Source organism: Talpa occidentalis, unplaced genomic scaffold (genome assembly GCF_014898055.3).
Source record: "Talpa occidentalis isolate TD23 unplaced genomic scaffold, MPIMG_talOcc4v2.1 talOcc4.3, whole genome shotgun sequence".
Classification (NCBI taxonomy): domain Eukaryota; kingdom Metazoa; phylum Chordata; class Mammalia; order Eulipotyphla; family Talpidae; genus Talpa; species Talpa occidentalis.
The window spans coordinates 65,476,871-65,499,729 of NW_023603184.1; positions in this window are offsets into that span (position 1 = coordinate 65,476,871).

Consider the following 22,859-nt stretch of genomic DNA (forward strand, 5'->3'; position numbering starts at 1 on the left):
AGTTTTTATTATTTAAAGTTGTAGAAATTTAACCATTAAAAACAAACTGCAAAAGCATAGAAAACAATTAAAATCAACTAGCCAGAAACCTGCTAATACTTTTCATTATAAAATTTGTTTGCACTGAACTGTTTTACCTTCGTTAAGGTCATTGGAACTTCTCAGTGGTGCATGCATTTCATACACCTCGTGTTTTCTAGGTGAAATCCAAACTAGGTCAATATCATTAAATGCCTTTGTAATCCTCATGGCTCACTTACCTGCATAATGAAGGATTTTTTTTTGTAAGGTAATTCTTCCAGTTGATGGTCTATGAATCATAGAGTCTTAGCTTTGTGTGCCTGAAAAAGCTTATTTTATTCTTGAAGAACAGTTTAGCAGTCCATAGAATTCTAGGTTTATAGTCTCTCCAACCTCTCCTCCCCTCATCTTGTTGAAGATTTGTAACTCATCTAATGTTGCAAATGGTAAGTGTGCTATTAGTGTAATTTTCTTTCCTTTTGTGGGCAGTTTGTCCATGCCTTCTGGGAGCTTTCACTTGATTTCCTCTTTATTATCAAAGTTACTCAGTTTCACTTTGGTTTGTTTAATTGTAGATATATTTTTGTTTTTCTTGCTTGGCATTCAGTATGCACTTTTCAATCTGTGGGTTCTTTAATTATGGAAAAGTCTTAAGTCTGCCTTCATACTGGAATTATATAGGATTTTGTAGAAATATGTTGATGCCTGGATCCCACCTCCAGAGACTCTGTTATAATTGGTCTGGAGTGGGCCCTAATGATTATTAGGACTTTCATAAGTTTACCAGGTGATTCTGATGTGCAGCCCAAGTTACTGCACACTGGCATGGATTCATATGAAAAAAAGGAGTGGGTTCAGGTGAGAGAAATGAGATAGATGGTAACTTTGAAAATGAAGAACAAATTAAGATACATTTTGGACTATGTTATCTCAACTTGGACTTGAGTGTGAATATTAAGGAAGAGGAAATATCGGAGGTGATTTTTCTTTCTTGAGAAACTAGTTGGATGGTATTTCCATAAACCAAAAAAAGTATACAGAGAAGCTGTGAATGGGTTAAGTTATTAGTTTGATATGTTGAGGTTGAGGTGCATAGGGGATATCTGGTAAAAACAAGTCATAAGCAGTTGATATTTGAGTCTGGGTTATTGGATGTGAATGAGGGAATCATCAAGAGTATGAGAGTAATAAATGAAACTGTGGGTGTGAATGAGATCATCTAGGGAACATGTGATGAGGGAAGAAGAGATCTGAGGCTTACTGGCATGTTGGTAGAGAAGCTGGTGTAGGAGGTAGAGAGTGTGTGGTCTGAAGTAGAAGGAAAAACAAAAGAGTAATGTGGATGAAGCCAAGGAAGGAAGAAGTTTCAGAGGGTAACTGGTAATACGAAGCACATTTGGAAGGGACAGTTAACTGTTAGCGATAAAGAAGATGGTATATTTGATTGTTTCATGTTGAAGAATGGTTTTTCCAACCTATTCTATCTTAACATTTAAGATATATCATTGTATACTAATAGCTTGTAAAATATATTTGAGAGAAACCTGATCATATGCCATATCATTTATTGCAAGTGAGGGGAGCTGGGAGGAAGCTATAGAACTTTGAAAGAATGATAGGGATTTGGATATCATGAAGAATGGACACTGGGACTTACTAGAGATGAAAAAAGAATTTCCTGATGTATTTAAGGCCATCAAGGACCCAGGTGAGGCTAGAGATCAGATATGCAGTGGAGCTAACTGACATGCTTGTGCCATGCCTAAGTAGACTCAGTAGCCCAGGAATTTAAACCAGTTATGGTGGAGTGGATTGATTCTAGTTAGGAATTCATTCATAGATATGGAACAAGACTATGTGAAAAATTAATGGAGGCTCCTAATGCAAGATGAAGAGATTTATTATGGGATCTAGGCACACTGGGGAAAGAAGTTGAATCAGAAATGCTGACCTTACAGCATGAGAGAACTGAGAGAGGTAAAAACCCTGTCTAATGGGAAGGGTGGTGATTTTTAGTCTGAGAGGATTTTAGTGCAATATTTCCAGATCTTGAGGTTTAGATCAAGACAACTTTGATCTGACAACTGTGTTTGCATTGTTGACTGAGATGGGTGGAACTGAACATCATTCTTCATAGTACCTGGAATCATGTCAGGGTCATGTGGAAAAGAAGGGGCTCATCTAGATCCTCGAGACCATTTGAGTGGAGCACTCACCCAGATGCCTTGATTCTACTGGGATTTTAACTGAAAGTTCTTTTTCCCTCCAGTTTTTTTTTTTTTTAAAGATTTCTTTATGTATACAAGAACTGGGGTACAGGCCAGAGGTGTGTGGGGGGGTGAGAGGATTCAGCAGAGACAGAGTGGGGAACAGAACAGGCAGAATGACCAAAATACACTGCTGAGGGGAGCAGCGGGGTGAGACAGGAGAGGTCTGCCATGCCATGTGGGTTGCTCTGCGGCCGGTTGGGGATTGAATTGGCACTGCAGAGGCTGCGGACGGCTTCACAGTGTTGCGCTCAACTGCCTGTGCCACCAGGGAGGCCCAGTTTTTGGTTTTTTTTTTTTTCATCCTAGGTATATATTCTGAAATTTCACCACAGGATGTGGGTCCTTTTCTGCTAATCCCATTCTGTCAAGACATCAAACTGTAGGTCTTTTCTTCCCCGTCTTTACGCTTATGATGCCTTTATTTACCTTCTCTATTATTTTCTTCTAAAATTCCTCTGTTCTGAAGATGTTTGGCCTTTTGTTTGTTTTCTATATATCCTTTAGCTTTTCTCTGTAGTGCTAGATTCTAGAAGAATTACTTAATTGAGTCATCTGACTCAATCTTAATTTGTGTATGTGGGTGTTGTCATTCTTGTATTTTTTGAGGATATTAATTACTCTTCTAAAGTTCTATACTCTTCTTTTTTAAAAAAAGATTTATTTATTTTTATGCAAGAACTGGGGTACAGGCCAGAGGTGCGGGAGGGTGAGAGGACCCACCAGAGATAGAGCGGGGAGCAGAACAGGCAGATGGACCAAAATACACTGCTGAGGCGAGCAGCAGGCGAGACAGGAGAGGTCTGCTGCGCCATGCGAGTATCCCCCTGGCTGGCCAGGAATCAAACGCACGCTGCAGAGGCTGCTGTCCGCAGTTGAGCTTCGCAGCTCTACGCTCAACCCACTGCGCCACCAGGGAGGCCCTAAAGTTCTAAGCTGTTCTTAAGAGCCATTGTAGAAAAGGCAGGAGGAAGAGCCTGCACCAACCTTTCTCTGGATGTGTGCACTTCCCATTTTGGCTTGGGTGCACTGCCATGCTTCTCTGAATTGAGCACTCACATTCACCACTTGTTGTCTGAGGGAAGATATTGTGTTATTTCTGCCCTTTCCAAAGTGAATGAGTAGAGGTTTGGAAGGGATGGCTGGTTGGTTGTTTCCACTGATTCTTCAATGTTTTGAGATGGGATTTCTCTCCATCTATCTACTCTCATGGGGATTCTTCGCACCTGGTCCATGGGTTGGGGAGGGAGGGTATTGTCCATATTTGACAGTATAATTGTGAATTCTTTTTTGTTTTAAAAATCTTTTATTTATTTGTTGGTTACCTCTATGGATAGGAGGGAGAAACCACAGCTTGATGAGTTACTGGCCGGATTCAACCTTCCCCACCACTTTTTATATCACAAAATGCCCGATCCTTAGTCTTTATATTTCAAAAACACAGTTTACTTAGGAACTAAGATACATAGATTGTCAGTTGTTGCTTACTAGGTCTCAATAAAAATTGTGGTATGAATGTTTTCCCCCCTTCATAATACTTTTAGTTCATTGAGTTCATTCATTATGCTAGCAAGTGTAAGTATACTGGTATATCTGTTCCTTTATCCCTCCCTTCTTTTTATCACTGATGGAATCTGTGAAGTCTGTCATCCTTCTTTGTGATTTACAAGACAGACTTTTCCAGGGTATGTCAACGGTTCTGAAGACAATGTTGTTAAGTATCAGATTTGGCAGATCAGATAGATAATGATGTGCCTGGGAGAGACTGGGCTATTGATGAACCTTGTGTCAAAACTGCCATATATGGACAATTTTTCCCTTTCATGATCTCCCTGCTTGCACTTTCTGAGAACAATTTCATGAACAAGGGACATTTTTGATTCCAAATCAAAACTGTGTGCTGGTGCAACTGTGTTTCTATTCTGCTTTCTCATGTGAAGATCTGTAACTGCTGATCATTTTGTGGCTCTACCAAAGGTGGGCTTTAAAAACAATGAGCACTTAAACGTGCAGGCATTTAAAAATACTTTTTAAATTACTGTTCTGAAAACAATAAATTCATTCATACTTTTGTACTTCCATGAAATTGTTCTATTTGTGACATTTGTCTCTGTTTTAGAAATACTTTTGAAGAAATTTATACAGAATGTGATCATGGACCAATTCATTGTGATAAGCAATTAAGTAGACACACACACACAAAAGAGAGCCCAAGTGCTAAATCTGTTTGTTTTAGAAGAAAAGTTTGCGAATATGCGTTCCCTGGGAATTTCTGCCACTGAGTGAGACTCATTTCTATTCCCTTTTTAGTCATCACATGTCACTCCTAGATCATCTGGGAATGTCTGCTTAACCAAAGTATGACAGCAGTTCTATTTTGAAATGGTTCTTTCCCTTTCCATAAAATCTTGAGTTTTTTCAGCAAAATGCGAGCCCATCAACTTAAAAGATCAGCTGGATCCAACAGCTGCTGCGCATAGTCTCTCCACACTCGACTTGGGAAACCTGCAGACTGAATGGATGAAGATGAAACTTAAAGATGTTTGTAGGACAAATCTATGTGGTTTTTTCCTATGCCTTGGACCTAGTATGTGTCAATATCATTCCTGTCTAAGAGGTAGTAAGTCAGTGTATATTGAAGATGATCTTTCCAGAATATATATGTTAATTCCAAAAAAAAAAAAAAAAAGACCAAATTAGTGATCCTGAAATGTTTGATAGGATTTATTCTCATCTTAAGGCCCCAACTAAAAAAGTGGGCTGGGGTGTGTAATTCCTCCCCTGAAGAACAGGAGATCCAAGTATGGATGATCACTGGTAATGTCCACATAGTTGTTGCCCTCTCGTTGTTACCCTCTCTTCCCACTATGAATCCTAAGGTGATTCATAGTGACCACGACTATAAGAAAATAAAGTATATTTTTGGTTGATAAAAATGTGGTCTTTAAAAACATGAAACACAAACTTCTATCCAAGTCCTGGAATGGTAGTTAAAAATAAAGGGGTTCACTTTTTGCATTTTCCTATCTAAAAGAAGAGCGGCAGGGAAGGAATGAAGCAAGCACTACCTTTGTGTCTCCAACCAATTTTGAACATCCCCATCACACTCCTGCAGATACTATTACCTGTCAATGGTGTCTCTCTGGTGAACAGGGTCTCAGACTGTGGCCTGACTTTGCTCCAATGACTGGTGATTCTCCTGGTGGCCACACTGATGTGCCTGCAAGACCTTCTACATAGGCATTTGCAACAGATTTCTCAACCATCAGAGTAGCTGACTTGGCATTGCGGGCATCACTGACACAGATACAACCTTGGCTTCATAGACATGCATTTTATTATGTCACTTCGCCCTAGAATCTGGGCTCTCCAGGATGTTAACATGTATTCTTAGAAAGCTTAATGACTTCAGCCCTCGGTGAATGTCTGAATTTGGACTTTTAAGCCTCTCCCGTAACAGATAGTCTGCTGTAGCCTCCACAGGCACAGACGCATGTGGAGGTCTGACAGAACAGAAAAAATTTCAATCTGAGAGAAATCTGAATACTATACTGGGTGGTGTAGTTTTTGATGTTCCTGGTAATACATAAGTCCTGGCCTTGTAGGATTAGGGCATGTGAGTTGCAGAGCAGTATCATCCTATAATAGTAAGAAAAGGATGTCAACACAGTGGTCAGGAAAGGCCTTTCAAGGGTGGGGGCATAGGTACTATATGGTCTTTGAAGAAAGGGTTGAACTCAGCTCAAGGAGTGGGGAGCCATTTTGCCTTAGTGTGGGTGGACAGAAAAAACAAATGACAGACAACTGAATGTACTCTGAAGGGACCAAGATCCAGACTGCAAGTGGTGGGAGACAGCGCTTAAAAGATGGGGTTTGACTTCAGGCACTTAAATGGATCCTGTAAAGCCTGCACAGCTGGGCATGCTTCTGCTTATGCGGGATCCACAGCTGCCTTTGGGGGGTCACTTTTAGGAGAACTGCAACTTCAGATTGCTCAATCTTGCATGGGTGGAGTGGCATACCCATTATTAATCACTCAATATTGTGATCAGACTTAATGAAAAATGTTCTGAGACTGATCTAGCCGTGAGCCATAGGTTGGGCAGAGAAAACCTCAGCGTTGGGAATCAGACAACTCCGGGTGTGACCACTGGATGAGTTACTTACAGACTAGGACCCTGGTTGAGTCCCCCAGGCTTTCTTCACTTGTTTTCTCATCAATAAAATGGAGATCATTACCACCTTCCTTTGGGGACTGTTAACATTAAATGCAATTATATGGAAATAGATGTCCAAATATTAGTTCCTTTCCTTTTCTGTTTATTCACTTTACAGCATGGGCACTGAACCCACATATTTCTCATTTCCTTTGCCTCAGGAGACTTCCCTAATGTTTCTGCTAAAATGAAGCATAATGCACAAATCCACTCTGCCCACTGACCACTCTGCCACAGCTTCACTAATCCGGGTAGTTGTAAGAGCCTTTTAAGTCCCCGAAGAGAAATTGTGGGTAGTGTCTAAGGAAGTGGGGCAGAAACTGGCTAGTCATTATAATATTATTGGATGCTGGGGAGCAGAACTGGAGGTTTGGCCAGAGAAGGCTGGGGGTGTCATCCAGTGAGGGACGCTCAGGTGAGGTACCACAGGATGGCATGAGGACACCAGAGGGAGGGGGAGGAAGAAAGGGGGTGAGACTAGGAATAGGTTTTGTCAGTATCTTATTTTTGCCTAGGGATGATGGCGCTTTCCTCATGCTTTGCAGTGTCACTGCTGTGAGAGTGCAGTTTCCCAAAGGAGTTACATTTTAATTAACCGTAAGGAACATGACTTCTCATGTATCAGTCCTTTTTTCCAGGCCTCATCATTTCGAATTATTTCGCCCATGTCCTCCACTTGCCTACTTTCATGTGTATCAGAAGGAAACCACCAAGCAGCCTGGAAATCCTATTACCAGACCTCAGGATATTAATTGTCGAGTTCTCCCCCACGGTTACACAAGTGCTGAAAAAGTGGTTCTCTTTCAATAGTGTCTTGTCAAAACGCCAGGCACAGTTTGTTTTTGACATTTGCTGCTACTGTTAAATAATAGTCTTGCTTCTGTCATAGCTAATGTTGACTTGAAGGCATTTGGAGGGCATTTCTCAAGTCTAGTCTTAACAGTGAGACCTGGGTCTTGACAGTTATTTTTCTTGCTTGCCCAAGGCAACTGAATCTAAGGGTTGAAACCTTTGCTTTTTTTTAAGCTCAAAATTTCAAATGGGCACACGCCATGTAAAACTGTAGATCTAAATGTGCACATGTATGTGCATGCAGACTCGAACACACACACAAATATGAGTTGAGTTCTGGATGCTTTGCCATCCTAGGAATGCACTTTGAAACAATGAAATAGCATCCGGTATTAAGGCCTCTTAAATCCTGGCTGTTCTGCCTTGTTAGAATATTATACTTAATTATACATCTCTTTAAATCAATAAGCATTTTTACTGTGTCTGCATTTGGCCAGCTAGTAGCAGGCCTTCTCTGCCAACTGTCAGGGAGAATCTGAGTTCTTCACACATAGCACTTGCTTCCCTTGCTATATCCACTGGAAATTTAATTTATGTGCCTTTTTTCCACTTCTGTGTTGAAAGCATCTTTTGAATTTTTCCTTCAGATGCATGTATAGATACCTCCTTCTGATGGTATCATAATTTCTTAACTTTTCACCATTTATGAGGTAATGGAGAGGAAGGTAAGAAAAAATAAATAGGCAGAGTGAAAACTGTACAAGAAACCTGTAGAATTGCATAGGAGTTGACATCATTTGTATGTGAAAAGGCCAAGAAATGTGATTTGGTTTCAAAATAACTACCAAAACAGTGGTTAATTATATTTTGCAGATTCAGAAAAAAAGATATATCACAGTCATTACTATTTCCAAAAACGAAGGCAACTTGGATTTGGAGCTTTATACATGGAACAGTAGACTGTAAATGAATAAATGTCCCTCATGCCCTGTAGCACATTCTCCCTGCACTAAATCTATGTCACAAAATTAATCTTAAATTTTTGAGAAATTATCTTTAGAGATTTCCAAAATTATAGTATCTGAGTACTATACTTTTGTATAGTATCATATCTGAGTATATGATTTATTCTATCATCACTGATTCTCACTTTCTTCTTATCCTGAAGCTGGTATTGGTTTGCGAGACTAGTTTTAGATAGTAGCAGTTTTTCTTCAGAGAAGAATATGGATCATTTAAAGTCAAGTTGCTTTATCCTATGATGACTCATAGCACATGGCCACTTAACTGATTTATAAGATTTGCAGAGAAGAATGCAGAACTAGAAGGGGGCCTAAAGTTCATCTAGGATGCACCTATCTTCTCATTTTACAAAAGCAGAAAGAAAACTCACCTTGGTTAAGGCCTTGTCCCAGGCCATGCAACCTATTAGTGGCAGAATAAGACATTCACGGCCTCCCCGGTGGTGCAAGGGGTTAAGCATCAGCACTATGAAGCTATCTGCAACTACTGCTGCATGAGTTGATCCCTGGCCAGGGAGGTTGCCCACATGGTGCAGCAGACCTCTCTTGTCTAGCCCGCTGCTCCCCTCAGCAGATCAATCTGCTCTGCTCCTCACTCTGTCTCTGGTGAATCCTCTCAGCCCCCACACCTCTGGCCTGTACCCCAGTTCTTGTATGCATAAATAAATCTTAAAAAAAAAAGAATAAAACATTCAGTAGCTTTAAAGGATGCTAATATTTCAATTCATGAAAAATGTAGATTTAATTTTATAGCTATGCAAGATTTATGGTGCTGTTGACAAATGACAGGAAATGGATATTCATAAATTTTGAATTTTCTATTATGAGGGGTGATTATTTGCTTCTGAATCACTGGTAAATAACATCTATTATTTGTTTTATATATAGACCACCTTATTTAATTACTCCATTAAATCTGTGAGGTCAATATTATTATCTCTAACGGTATAAGGTTAGTCCTTTATATGTGAAGAAATAGGCTTACAGAGATCATATATAACTTACTAGGTTCACACAAATGAAACCCAAAACCTCATTCCAGGACAGGTCTGCACTGCCTGTGAGGTCAACATGAAAATATGTTGTTGAAACCTGACTTGTCTGTGTGAAATGTTGGATGTGTACTGTTGCATCGGCAACACCACACTGATAAAGAATAGGGAGTCATGGAGCTGGCTACGCAAAGCAGAATATTGTTAAAAGAGCAAGATCCTAGTTTTTTTTTTTTAAGATTTATTTTATTTATACAAGAACCAGGGTACAGGCCAGATGCGCAGGAAGGTGAGAGGATTCACCAGAGACAGAGAGGGGAACAGAACAGGCAGACTGAAGAAATACACTGCTGAGGGGAGCAGTGGGCGAGACAGGAGAGGTCTGCTCTCCATGTGGGTTGCTCCGAGGCCGGCGGGGATCGAACCGGCACTGCAGAGGCTGCGGAGAGCTTCACAGCGATGTGCTCAACTGCCTGTGCCACCAGGCAGGCCCCCTGGCTTTTTCATTCTTAGAATAATCATGCAGCATCAGTTGTGTGGGGGAGGACAAAGAGAAAAGGGAAGGGTGAAGCTAGAAAATGTGCTGTCATTTATAGTTTCTGGGGTCATGAGTCTGCCCCCCAGGCACTTCTCATCTGCTTGATGACTCAGTATTGTGATTGAAATCAAGCCCTAGAATCCCAGCCCTGGTTTCAATATTATCAACAAGGCTTTCTACTGATCAGTTTCTGGGGTCCCTTGTTATACATCAGTCAATGGTCCCCAGGTGTTCTCGGCCATACCTCCTAATGCATACCCATCCCAGGTTGATCAAGCTTTCTGATCTTGATTGATTTGAAAGACACCTTGTAGGGCTGGGCTCCTATAATTGATAAACTGGGCGGTTCTGACCTTGTATAGGAATACAGAACCATAGGTAACAAAAGTGGTGTCCGAACAAGCCACTTAGGATTAGAAAACAGACCCACAGTGTACTTAAACAGATGTGTGAAGTCATGCCCCTTACCCTTCCAAAACAAATTCAAATTTTCATGGAAGCAATGAACAATTTCACTGGCACAATTGCTGGTGAAAAAATGGGTTCCGAATTCTAGGCTTATTATTTTGTGATTAAATAAGAAAGAAGAGGTCTTGAAAGAAGAGGTCTGGTAAGAGATTATTGACATCGTTAAGAGACATTTTAAAATCAAAGAATTGGATTAAATGGTCTCAGAATGAAGAAATAGGATATAAAGTACTACTTACCAAATATATCTTCATTTATAACTTAAATCTGAATTGCTAAGCTCCTTTATTGTCTTCAATTTTAAAACTAAATTTGGCATACTGAAAAAAATTTAAATGTTGACATGTCCATAAGAGAATTACAATGAAGTGGACCCATAATTTTCTAAATTTCAATTAGATGTCTCTATTAGAAAACATCACAAGCATTATTTATTTAGTTGGAAGGGATTTCTGCATATCATCCCTTATATTTTGAAATTTATGACTTTAATGAGAAGATACTGTTACAGGGCAGGGAGAGGGGCACCCCGCAAACCTGCCTGCTCTAAATAGGTTCTGCCATCCGCCGCATCAACACAGAACATATGTGACTTTAATGAAAGGAACTTTAATACAATTAGTGTGCAATACAGAAAAGACAAAGAATATGGTTTCTAAATCAAGCACTGGAAGTTACCTGTTCCCTTGTGGGTAAAAGTCCACCCAAGCAGGATTGGCCCAGAGCAAGGCCTGAAAGCTGCCACAAGCCTAAAGCACCTTTTAGTGGGGACCCACAGAAAAAGATCGGAAACAACCAGACAAGGCTGGAAGGAAAAGAGCAAAATCAAAGTCAAAACTGCCATTGTCACCTCCCCACGGGTCTCTCACCCACATCTGTGTCACCCAGTCCACGACCAAAAGGCAAGCGCGGTTTCTTCACGAGTCTCTGCTTCATGTGCCTCCTCCAGGTCTCCTGGCTCCATCCTGCCTCCTTCTTTTCCAGTCTCTTCTGCAGCTTTGTAGGGTCAGGAACAGACACAGGGCAGGTTTTCTGATCCCATGCAGACCGGGTAAAGGAGGAGTCAGAGTCCTCAGTGGGTTTTTGCAGGTCTTTTATTGGGGTTCACCAGGCATATGGCAGGCAGGGGTGCTGGCTGGGGGGCTGGGAGGCTGGCAGTCCTCCCAGCCCCCAGCAAGTCTTTACTCTATCTGGGCTCTCTGGCATTCATTCTGCTGCTGCTTGGCTTCTCTTTAGGCTTCTGCTTCGGCTTCTGTTGCTGCTGCTGGCGTCCCTGTGACGCCGCCCTTAAAAGCCCAGTCTTAGCCCAGGTGAATCCCATCTACCTATGCCCACACCCTATTCCAGGTGCCTGCCATCAGGCATGCATTCAGGACAAGGATCCATCATCTATCCTGATGGCGGGAGGGCAGAAAAGCCTGACATTTTCTTTACCCTACACACACATACACAACTTTGTTTCTTAGCAAACACAAACAAAGCAGCCGTGGCCCACAAAAGCAAATACATCACAATATAACAAAATACAACAGAACACAAAGAGGTCCAGGCAGGGCCCCAACCTAGTGCAAAAGACAATTATTGGTACCAGCAGATGAGCCACCACATCTGCTGCCAAAGGCACTGCTCATACGAGGGAGGGGAATCACTCATGGCATCTGCTATAACACACCAGGAGCCGTCAGCCTTCCTGGCCTTCTCTGGCTGTAGTCTCGGCTACAAGGCACACACAGCATCCACCCCCAGGATGCACTCGCTCTGGGATTGGCGATCCTATTCTGTTGGGGGTAATCGCCAACCCTCAGGGTTTCTGTCTGCAGTCGCTCCAACACTTGGCCTTCATAGCCACCCATGCGACTCGCAGACCCCTGCACTCAGGCCAACCCACTGCACAAGCACATGGGTCGGGGATCCAAACTCTGCATGTGGCTTGGGCTCCACCCCAAGCCACGCTCCCCACCCATCCCCCAAGGACGGGTTCCTCAGCTCCTCACCCTCACTCAAGAATGAGCAGGGCATCACTCCCAGGTGATTTTACGAGACTCACAGGTCTTCAGCATACTCAGGCTGCTTGACAGCCACTCAGGGCTTCTCAACTTAGCATCAGCACCAGATTTTGCCTTCTCAGTTGGCTTTTCTCCTCCGCCTGGCTGCTGGGCATACACAGGCTGCTTTTGGCCATCAAGGCCCACTGGCCACCCCCAGATTCCCATCTCCTGGGGTTTACAAACAAAACTGTTCCACCCCCAGGGTCCTAAAACATATCAACCTGCAAGGTCCTCCGCCTTCTGGCAGGATTATCAGTCCAATTTCAATTGTCAGTCCATCAGTCCAAGTCTCTTGGCCTCTCCCTGAATCAGCACTGGCGAGCTCCAAATCTTGGTGCTCTCTTTGCCGATGATTCTTGCTGCCTCAGGGGTCATTGGCTGGTCCTCTCGGGCGTCTCCTCCATGTGAGGTCTCGTCCCGCAGCTCCCGGACCATATCCACCTTCTGTGGCGCCATGGTGCCTCCAGTGTCGTCACAGGCAAACACTGTTACTCCTTAGTCCCTCCAGGTCTTCGGAGGGCTCCATACCCGTCTGCATGGATCATCTTGCCGACTTACACCAATTGTAGGGGGCAGGAATGGACCAGTGCAGGTTTTCTGATCCCATGCAGACCGGGTAAAGGAGGAGTCAGAGTCCTCAGTGGGTTTTTGCAGGTCTTTTATTGGGGTTCACCAGGCATATGGCAGGCAGGGGTGCTGGGGGGCCGGGAGGCTGGCAGTCCTCCCAGCCCCAGCAAATCCTCACTCTATCTGGGCTCTCTGGTGTTCTCTGCTTCTGCTGCTGCTTCTGCTGCTGCTTCTCTGCTTCTCTCTCGGCTTCTCTTTCAGCTTCTGCTGCTTCTACTGGCGTCTCCGTGACGCCGCCCTAAAAAAAAAAGCACAGTCTTAGCACAGGTGTACCCAATTCAGGTGCCCGCCATCAGGCATGCATTCAGGATCACAGGGTTCCCTCATCTATCCTGATGGCAGGAGGGCAGAAAAGCCTGATTTTTTACCTTACCCTACAAGCTTCTTTTTTTCTGCTCAGCTCCACCCTCCCTTGGGTGGGGCAGGAAGCCTGGAACCTCCCCCTTTCCTGGGGACCACCTTGTTACAATAGAAGAAATATGATTAGTCTAATGGTCAGATCAAAGACTAATTAACGAATATAAATGCAAGAGGTAAAGCCTCTCCTCTGCCTCACCTTTAGCTCTGATAAAGATTGTTCTATCCAAGTTAAACTCCACTCCTCCCCGAGCTCACCCTTATCAACTAGGCTGATCAGGAAGCTAGAGCCTGAGGTCACAGGGTAGGAATGAGATTGGCTCAATGGGAATCCAGGGCTGAGGGCTACATTATTTGGAAACTTTGTGGTTATTCATGACAGAAAACCTGATTCAAAATGATTAAAATAAGTAAGAAAGTTATTGGCTCATGAAACTGACAAGAACTTATTTCACGTGTTGCTGGCATTCAAGTTTCAAAAACTATCAGGTCTTAGCTTTGTTTCATCCCTTCCCTCTATCTGCTCTTTTGCCATTTATCTTGAACTTTGCAAGGCCGATGACAGGCAGCTTCAGCCTCATAGATCCTTTCTAAATCACCTACCATCTCTCAGAAGCCTCTGCAAAACTCTCGTGATGTCTTACTGACTATGGTCAAGCCAGGTGTCCACTGCTGAACCAATCCCCATGACTGGTTCTATACAGAGAAGATGGGATAGGATAACAAAAATGAGGGCAGCTGTAAGAATAAAAAATAGTGTCCTATATCAGAGTCAAAAAGTCATAAGAAGTAAACACAAGCAAGGGAAAGGAGCTAATTGCTAGGAGACACAGACAAGGAAGAAAGGCAGAGAGAGGAAACCATGGAATGTCTATTCTGCTCATGAAACTTAGACTTTTTTTCCAATAAGCCCATGAAGAAAGGATTTGAATTAAGTGGTCTTCTGTTCTTTATAACTAAATGACCATGGCTAAGATAGGGTGCTAGTGTACTTTTTACTGATTAAGGCTGGATTGGTGGTAATATGTGAGTTGTAGATAACTTTAGTCTTGCAATGGGAGGGGACATCTGTCCACAGACCAGATTATCTAAAGATTATCTGGAGCAATTAGATGCTTGGCTTGATTTAAATGGTCCTGAAACCCTCCCCCCATCACCCACCCCAAGAATCCTGAGTTTCTAATGTTCTCTGGATCTCAGAAAATACTTGCACTCAGGAAAAAAAAAAAGCCTTTTTTCAACTTGTTCCTACTTTTACCAGATACATGTTCATTTCTGACTTAAATTTGAACCAAGTGAGAAAGTGTCAGGTCAACTGTAACAGAGAAGGTAAAAGAGAAGGCTGCTGTGTGATTAACCTGTGTGATTAAGCATGAATTGGCCACCCTTTCTCTTAACTAGGATCTGCTTTTGCAAATAAGAATACTGAGGTCACTGGGCCTGGAGACTCCTTTAATTCAATTCCTTGGAATCTGAGCTGGACCCCAATTAAACCATTTTAAATCACTTCTTTGAATTGTTTTAGTTAAAAAGAGGAGTTGCCAAGGATTCATAAAGATAAGCATTACCCTTGTGCATTGGTGGGAGCTTAGAACATGTAGCATGGCGAGCAGGATCAAGCTGTTCACCTGTGGAGGTGTCAAGGAAGCTATCCAGCCCCTACCCTCCCAGGAGTCTTGAATAAATGCAGAGAAAATCAAGAATTGTGGAATTCTGAAAGGCAAAAAGCAGCATGATTCTCTAGAAAGAGTCATCTGCTGCTGGTGTTCAGTTTCTGGAATGAGGCTGTCCCAGGATCAGCACTTAATATGTATGAACTCAGATCTTACCAACTCCAACTAGAAATTGATTGTAGTTACTGGGCTCTGCAGCTCACTTTAGACAGGACAGTAAGGACACATTTGGAGAATTCTTCTCTCCCATCGGGCTGCCCTATATGGTGTGTCATCTCTGGGTTTGCCATAGATATCTATATTGCAGCATGCCATAAACATGGTTGGGAAGAGTTGGTGTTTTATTCAGGAAATGGAACCCAGAATCACGATCCCACAGAAGAACTCACTCCTCTAGTGAAGCTATACTCCTCCAGGTGAGTTTACATATAATTTATGTGATGAACATTTGTCATAAACTAATATTAATTGTGTATCAAATGAAAAATACTAAAGTTTAAACTGCTGTATATAGCTTATGAAATCCCTTTTTAAAATGTTCATAATCACAAGAGGGAAACTATTTCGGTTTGATTGATTATGACAATGCTCTAGGCCTTCTTGTCACTGAATGTATCTAATAATATTGAGCCACCCTTCTCCACCCTCCGGGGAAAAGGGCCCAAATTAAAATCTGAATTATCTCCAAATAAGAATCCAATCATGATAAAAACGGTAACCTTTTCTTTATATGCAACTCTCTTGTCATTACTGATTTCTATCTATAATTACATCAGGAAGAAATACCTATTTTGCATGTTTCTCTTGTAGTTTTTCTGAGTCTCAGACTAGGAACAAATTATGAGTATACCCAACACCTGAATGTTTTAATACATCATCTCTCTTTGGGAAACAGTCAGCATATCAAAGAATGTCATTACGGAGCTGGTGGTGGTTGCCAAGGTATATTTCATCAGTAATTCAGTCTTCACATAGTACGTTGTGATGTCTCTGATGGAAGTTGGGGCATGGCTTGAACCTGTGTGTCAGATGTAATTTTGAAATGCTTACCTTGAACAGCAGTAATTTTTATTTGTAATATTTTCAGACAACCTGTAGTTAATATTTCGTTAAGCTCACAGCAGATACTTCGAAGATCATGTGTGGGAGAAGGTGCATGTTGGGATTTAAATCGGCATATACTTTGTCTAGCTCTGATTTATTTTAACAGAGTGTGCCAATTCTGTGACTATAATCGTGACAACCCTGTTGAAATGAAAGTTGTCTGATTTTTCATTGTGTCTGATCCCAAATTAAAGAACTTTTGTGTAAAATAAAAATGTGAATAAATCTCATCAAGTGTCAAACTTTTACATATGAATGGTTTTCCCCAAGAAAATCTAAAAGTCATTAAAATCTTCCTAATTTTCCCATTAAAAAAAAGGGAAAACTGGGAAAGGAGAGTCTAGAACCTCTCCAGGAACTTCATCTGACTTTCTTAACTGCTCTCATCTTCATCTGGTGTTTACCAAATTATAAGTTTAAAGGCTTGGGAGATCAATTTGCTCTTTAAGATGACAGGAACACATTTTATTCAGTTTCTGCTGCACGACCCAGAGTAGGCAGGTTGTGGGACTCCCTTTGCGCAAATATTTTTGTGATGTTATATTTGAGAGATAGCCACTTCTGTTCCGATAATTCACTGAGATTGTGCAATCAGAGGACAGTTTCCAGGGCTTGTTGAGCCTTTCTTGCTGGCTCATCATGAATGAATCCAAGTGGAACATCACCAACTCAGCAACAGAAGCAGGTTTCCTGAGGTTTTGAAACCTCTGTGTGTGGGGTTGTGGGGGAGCACCACCTCTACTCACAGGGCTTAAGTCTCGCCCCAGCCAGCCAAACGACTTTGAGTTTTGGCAAGTCAAGGGATTCCACTAGGATAGGATGTCTTAATGATTTCAGAATGAAATTCTCTTATCTTGCCAAAAGCATTATATCCTTGCTTAGTAAAGTTGATGCACTGGGTTGATCTCCCCTCAAATGTCAAAAACTTCTCTCTTTTTTCATAGTTACTGAAATAAGCACAGAATGGAGCAGGGGAAAAAAAATCTTGTCATCTGGAGCCAAGTTATGTAGGGAAATGTTAGATCACTTTTGGCAACAGAGAAAGGCTCTGAGAGCTGGACTTGGAGATAAACACAAGAAATTCACCCCTTTATGTGCTGTTTTTTTAATGATCACCCTCTCCCCTGAGGGTTGATTAGTATTCTTTTCCATTGGCTGTCTTTAGTTCTTACTTGTCCTGGGAAAGTGTGTATTTCCATGTCTGACACCCTCAATCCATAGACAAAGAATGAAGGTCATGTGCAAGGGAATTGGAGAGTACAGAAAGAAGATGCTTATTAAAAATATAAATTACCCCACCTAGGTGAATTTATTTCTTGTAGAATTCTTTTTCTTTTTTTTTTTTTTAAAGATTTATTTATTTATTTATACAAGCACTGGGTACAGTCAGAAGTGCGGGAGGGTGAGAAAATTCACCAGAGCCAGAGCAGGGAGCAGAGCAGGCAGAAGGACCGAAGTACACTGCTGAGGGGAGCAGTGGGCGGCAGGAGAGGTCTGCGTGCCATGTGAGACCCTCATCCTGTGGCCAGGGATCAAACCGGCACTGCAGAAGCTCCAGGCAGCTTCGCAACCCAGCGCTCAACCACTGCGCCACCGGGGAGGCCCTATTTCTTGTAGAATTCTAAGTTTTTGTTATTTGCTGTATTCTAAACATAGTGAATTTATTCCATAAAAGAGTGATTTGCTCGGGAATCAAAAAAGCATACATTATTTAGATATCATTAGCTTAAAACATTTTTGTATCTGCTATGCTGTTAGCCCTGCAATTCTGTCAGGTGGTGCACATAGGAGTTACTATTAAAAGATTATCTCATATCATCCAGCAAATTATAACCTTTTTCTATGACAAAATAGTGTTTCTATGCATAGTAAGGGGCGGTGCTGTATAAAAAGGCTTTGGGCGAAGGACCAAATATTAGGGATCTAGTTGTAATAGCTTGCTGGCTTGCCCAACAACACCATCTGTGGTTCCTCATCTATTCAATGCAGCAACTGGATTAGCTGGTCTCTAAAAGAGGCAACAGCATAGTGGCGACGATTTGGATCCTGGTTTTGCCACTCACTAGCAGTTTGAATACAGGCAAGTGATTTTACCTCCATTGCTTGTTGTTATTTATCTGTAAAATGGGGAGATTATAAATTAATGTGAGGATTAAATCACCTAACAGATACAATGTATCTAGAAGAGAGCTTGGGTTACACAAAGTACTCACATGTTGTTAACAGCTGCATCACCATCTAAACCATCCCTCCTTCCCCAACTCAGCCACGAGTAAGACTTTGCCCCACCCACCATGGAAATATAAAACAAGAGTGAAATTTCCAATTTGGTTTAGGGAAAAAAAATACCTGCAAAAAAATCAGAAAACAATAGAGAGTTACCTGATTTAGTGTAAGGTTAATTCTCCTCGTTTTGTGTAAAACTAATGTAAATTAGAAAGCATTGGTCAATTTAGGGGGAGTCTTTTCTTTAGGGCAAGAATGATTTTTGATTGGAAAGACTCTAGCTGACATCATGAAAGACCTTATGACTTCTCTACACCCCACTTTACCTCCAGAATTGGCTTTTCTCCAGCCTTTGGAGATCTCAGAAAATAACACATTCTCTCAGAACAAGTGCACCAAAAATGAATATGGATACAAAAACCTTAAGCAACACAATCATACAGTAGATATGATTAATGTATATGTGCCCTTTTGGCAGGGGATTTGTTTTTGCTTCAAGAGCCACAATGATTGACCATAATAACAACCACGGCAAACAAAATCACAATAAATTTCAAAAGGTAGAAATAATGTTGGTATCATATTCTATTCCCAATAAAGTAAAATAAAAATTTATTTAAAAATCAGAATTTTTAAGAAGGTTGTCATTTAAACAACTTCTGCATTAAAGAAAAAGTAAAAATAAAAATTACGGAATTTTGATCAAACAATGTTAATGAAATACTATTAGCTTCTGCATCTAGAGAATAGAACTAAAGAAGTGTTCATAGGAAATGTAATAGCCTAAAATATGAAAAGGTGATACTGGGGGAATTAAGAATCAACACAAAAAGGTGGAAAAGAGAACAGAAAAATAAACTACATAAATGCAGAAGGAATAAAATTAAAAAATAAAAGTAAAAGGAATTAACGAGTTAGGCAACAGAGGGAAACAAAGTATATCAGTGAAGACCTGGGTCATTGGGCCAAAAACTGGAAAAAAAGAAATATTTTCAGAACCCTAAGAAGAAAGAACAAATGTAAAGTAAAATAAATGACAAGAAGAGATTAATGCAGAAAGCAAGGGCATTTTAAAAAATATTTGCAAAACTATGTATCTAAATTCAGAAATCTGAAAGAAATGGATATTTTCTAGAATACAATTTAATGAAACCAATTTCAAAAGATCTAAATAGATCAATTGTTATAGAAAAAAGTTAGGGAAAATTGGAAGGAACTTAATTTTTACAAAGCACTGAGACTAGAAATTACGCAGGCAAATTTAATCAAATGTGTACAGGCTTTAACCAAAACTGTTTAAAAACTCTTCTCGAGCATAGACAAAGAACAGCAACTTTCAAATTCTTTTTACCCAACAAGGATAACATTGATAATAAAAACTGTACTAAAAAGAAGCAATATATGAGTCTCACGCATGAACATTGATGCATAAATCCTAAATAAATTATTAGCACTCAGAATTCAGCAGCATAGTAAAAGAACAATACTTCATGATCCGGGGCAGCTTATTCCTAGAATGCAAAGACAATTAATCAGAATAGATCTAAGAAGAAAAATCATATGTTCATCTTTATAAATACTGAAGATGCATTTATTAAAATTCCACACCTGCTGTTTTTGCAGGAAGAAACACTAGAAGGACAGATAAAAAAAACTAGTGCTACTGGTGACTCATGGGGCATGGAACAGAAGTGGAGTCAGAAACAAGCATGGGTGAGGGCATGGTCCTCAATGTCTATCTTTAACATCATACTCACTTTTAAGCAATGTGACCATTTTATCTGTTCAAAAATTAAAGTTCTTGGGCCTCCCCTGGTGGCACAGGCGGTTGAGCGCTGCGCTGGGAGGCTGTACACAGCCGCTGCAGCGTGGGTTCGATCCTGGCTGGCCGGCGAGGGTCCCACATGGCAATCAGACCTCTCTGACTTGCCTGCTGCTCCCCTCAGCGGTGTATTTCTGCTCCCCTCAGCAGAATAGATCTGCCTGTTCTGCTCCCCATTCTGTCTCTGGTGAGTCCTCTCACCCTCCAGTGCATCTAGCCTGTACCTTGGTTCTTGTATGCATGAATAAATAAATCTTTTTAAAAAATTAAAGTTCTCCATAAGTGTTATATATTATTCTTTTTGCCTCCGTTGTATTCTCTGCCAGGCCGTTCTTGTTGAAAAATTAAGCTTCAGGGCCTCTCCGGTGGCGCAGCGGTTGAGCGCTGAGTTGCGAAGCTGCCCGCAGCCTCTGCTGCGCCAGTTTGATCCCCGGCTGCTCCCCGGCTACCGGAGGAGGGTCCCGCATGGCGCGCAGACCTCTCCTGCCGCCCGCTGCTCCCCTCAGCAGTGTACTTCGGTCCTTCTGCCTGCTCTGCTCCCCTCTCTGGCTCTGGTGAATTCTCTCACCCTCCCGCGCTTCTGACTGTACCCAGTGCTTGTATAAATAAAAACAAAACAAAACAAAAAAAAACCCAAACAAACAAACAAAAAAAACCCTGCTTAAAAAAAAAAAAGAAAAAAGAAAAATTAAGCTTCAAGTGAATCGCAGTGTCAAGTGAAACACTATGTCACAGAATGTTAGGTCAGAGTCAACTAAAATAGAGACCAAATGTGCTCATTGCCTCCTTTCTAGATATCTCTTTGCTCCACCTTGATGACAGGGTGTCCTACTTGCTGTAGGACAAACAACCTTAATTGTAGACTGTGATAACCTGTATATTACCCCCAGATCCCAACCAGGATCCAGCTTTGTTACTTGGTAAGTGAATGTGCTCTGACATTCTGGCAGAGCAGGACCTTCATCCTTCTGCTAAGAGGTCGTAGTTACTTGGGCAGTGGTGACCAGGCCTTCCTAAAGGGTCCTGGTATGGTCTTAGCCATCTCCTCCAACTTGCTATAGTTATTCCACTGGGTGTGTTAAGGACCTACTCTGTGTAGGCAATAGAATATGATACCAACACAACTAAGACATTCCTCTCCTTCCTGCAGAGAGCGCAGACTAGCTTGGGACTCAGGCTAGGTTGCCTGCCAACACTTGCTTGACAGACATGCATGAAGGGTGCGGAAGAAACCAACAGGGAAGCTCCACACCCCTAGCCAGGGACAGCAGGCCAGGCAAGTCTCCTAAATCTTAAGGGTGAGCGGGTGAGTTGGAGTTTATAAGCCAGAGGTGGCGGGAAGTGGTGAACACCCAACCTGAGAGCCAGAGGCCTTTGCTAGGCCTTTGCAAGAGCTGCCCTCAGCCCCGAAGGCTTACACCTCCCCTGCCAGTGTCCCCTCCACAGAAGCAATTCAAGAAGGGCAACCTTTATTCCCACTCACATACTGATGTGGTTGTTATGTTGGTGATTGTCTCCACAACCTAGCCTAGTGCTTGGCATCGCATCAGGGCTTGGTAAATATTTGTTGCATGAAAATGTCCTCAAAGGAAAGCTGGGGGAACGTTTGCACCCGTGTTCTGTTCCTTTTGACAGATCTCTACGGCAAGAATGAAAAACCATTCAGGTGCTTCTTTGTTTCTGAGGGTGACAGTGAGGGCCTGAGTTTTGAGGCTGTGGCTAACAGTGTATTGGACTTGGGAAAAGTAATTCCCTGACCTGAGTCCAGTTCCGCCTGATCCTTTGCTCTGTCCCCACCCCTCACATGGCATCTGCTCTCCCTACGAATCAGAGCAGGGATGGTGCAAGTACACCTTAAAAAAATAATTAATTTTAATGGTGCAAGTACATCTTCAAGTATGACCTGGAGACTCTTCCTTTGGTGAGTAGGACACACACATCCCACTACAAATTATCCTTTATTGTGTGATCTTCAGTTGCTCACTAGCTTCTCCAAATCTTAGTTTCTCCCTCTGTAAAAGGAAAATGGCATTTCTACTCTGCTTATTGGCCATGTTTGTAAAACACATAACAGAACACCTGGTACATAATAGATGCTCAATAAACAGGAGCTGAGACTATTGCCGTTATTACTGGTGGTGGCGATGGTGTGTTTATCGGTGCATTCATCAGTCTCAGCACATTACAAATACCAATCAGCAGAACCTCCTCCTTCATCCTAGTATATCTATGTGTGCAGAGAGCAGTAGCGAGTAGACAAAGATATTGAGAAATTAATTAAACAGTACTAAATGAGTAGGGCAGTGAAATGTGAAATCTTGGAAAATGAAGACTGAGAAAAAATAAGACTGTATACAAGGATTTTTGAAACATAAGGAAAAGCACTGCCTAGATTTAAGTACTCAGAACTCTGGTTGCAAGTAAATTCTTGGTGTCTTGCCTAATTCTTTGCCCTTCAACTCCCCTTGGGTTCCTGGGGAGACACTGTCTCATTTTCCCTCATCTCTTTTGCTTATCAGTGTTCTCCAGAGCTCTGCTTCCTATGTTTTTCCTTAAATGTTGATGCTTCTCAGGCCCTTGCCTCAGGTTGTGGCACATGCCACCCTCCCCAACCCAGTCCTCCAGGCTGGGGCCCCTAGTCTTTCTTGATTTCTCTGCCTTTTTCTCTTTCATCAATCACTCTAT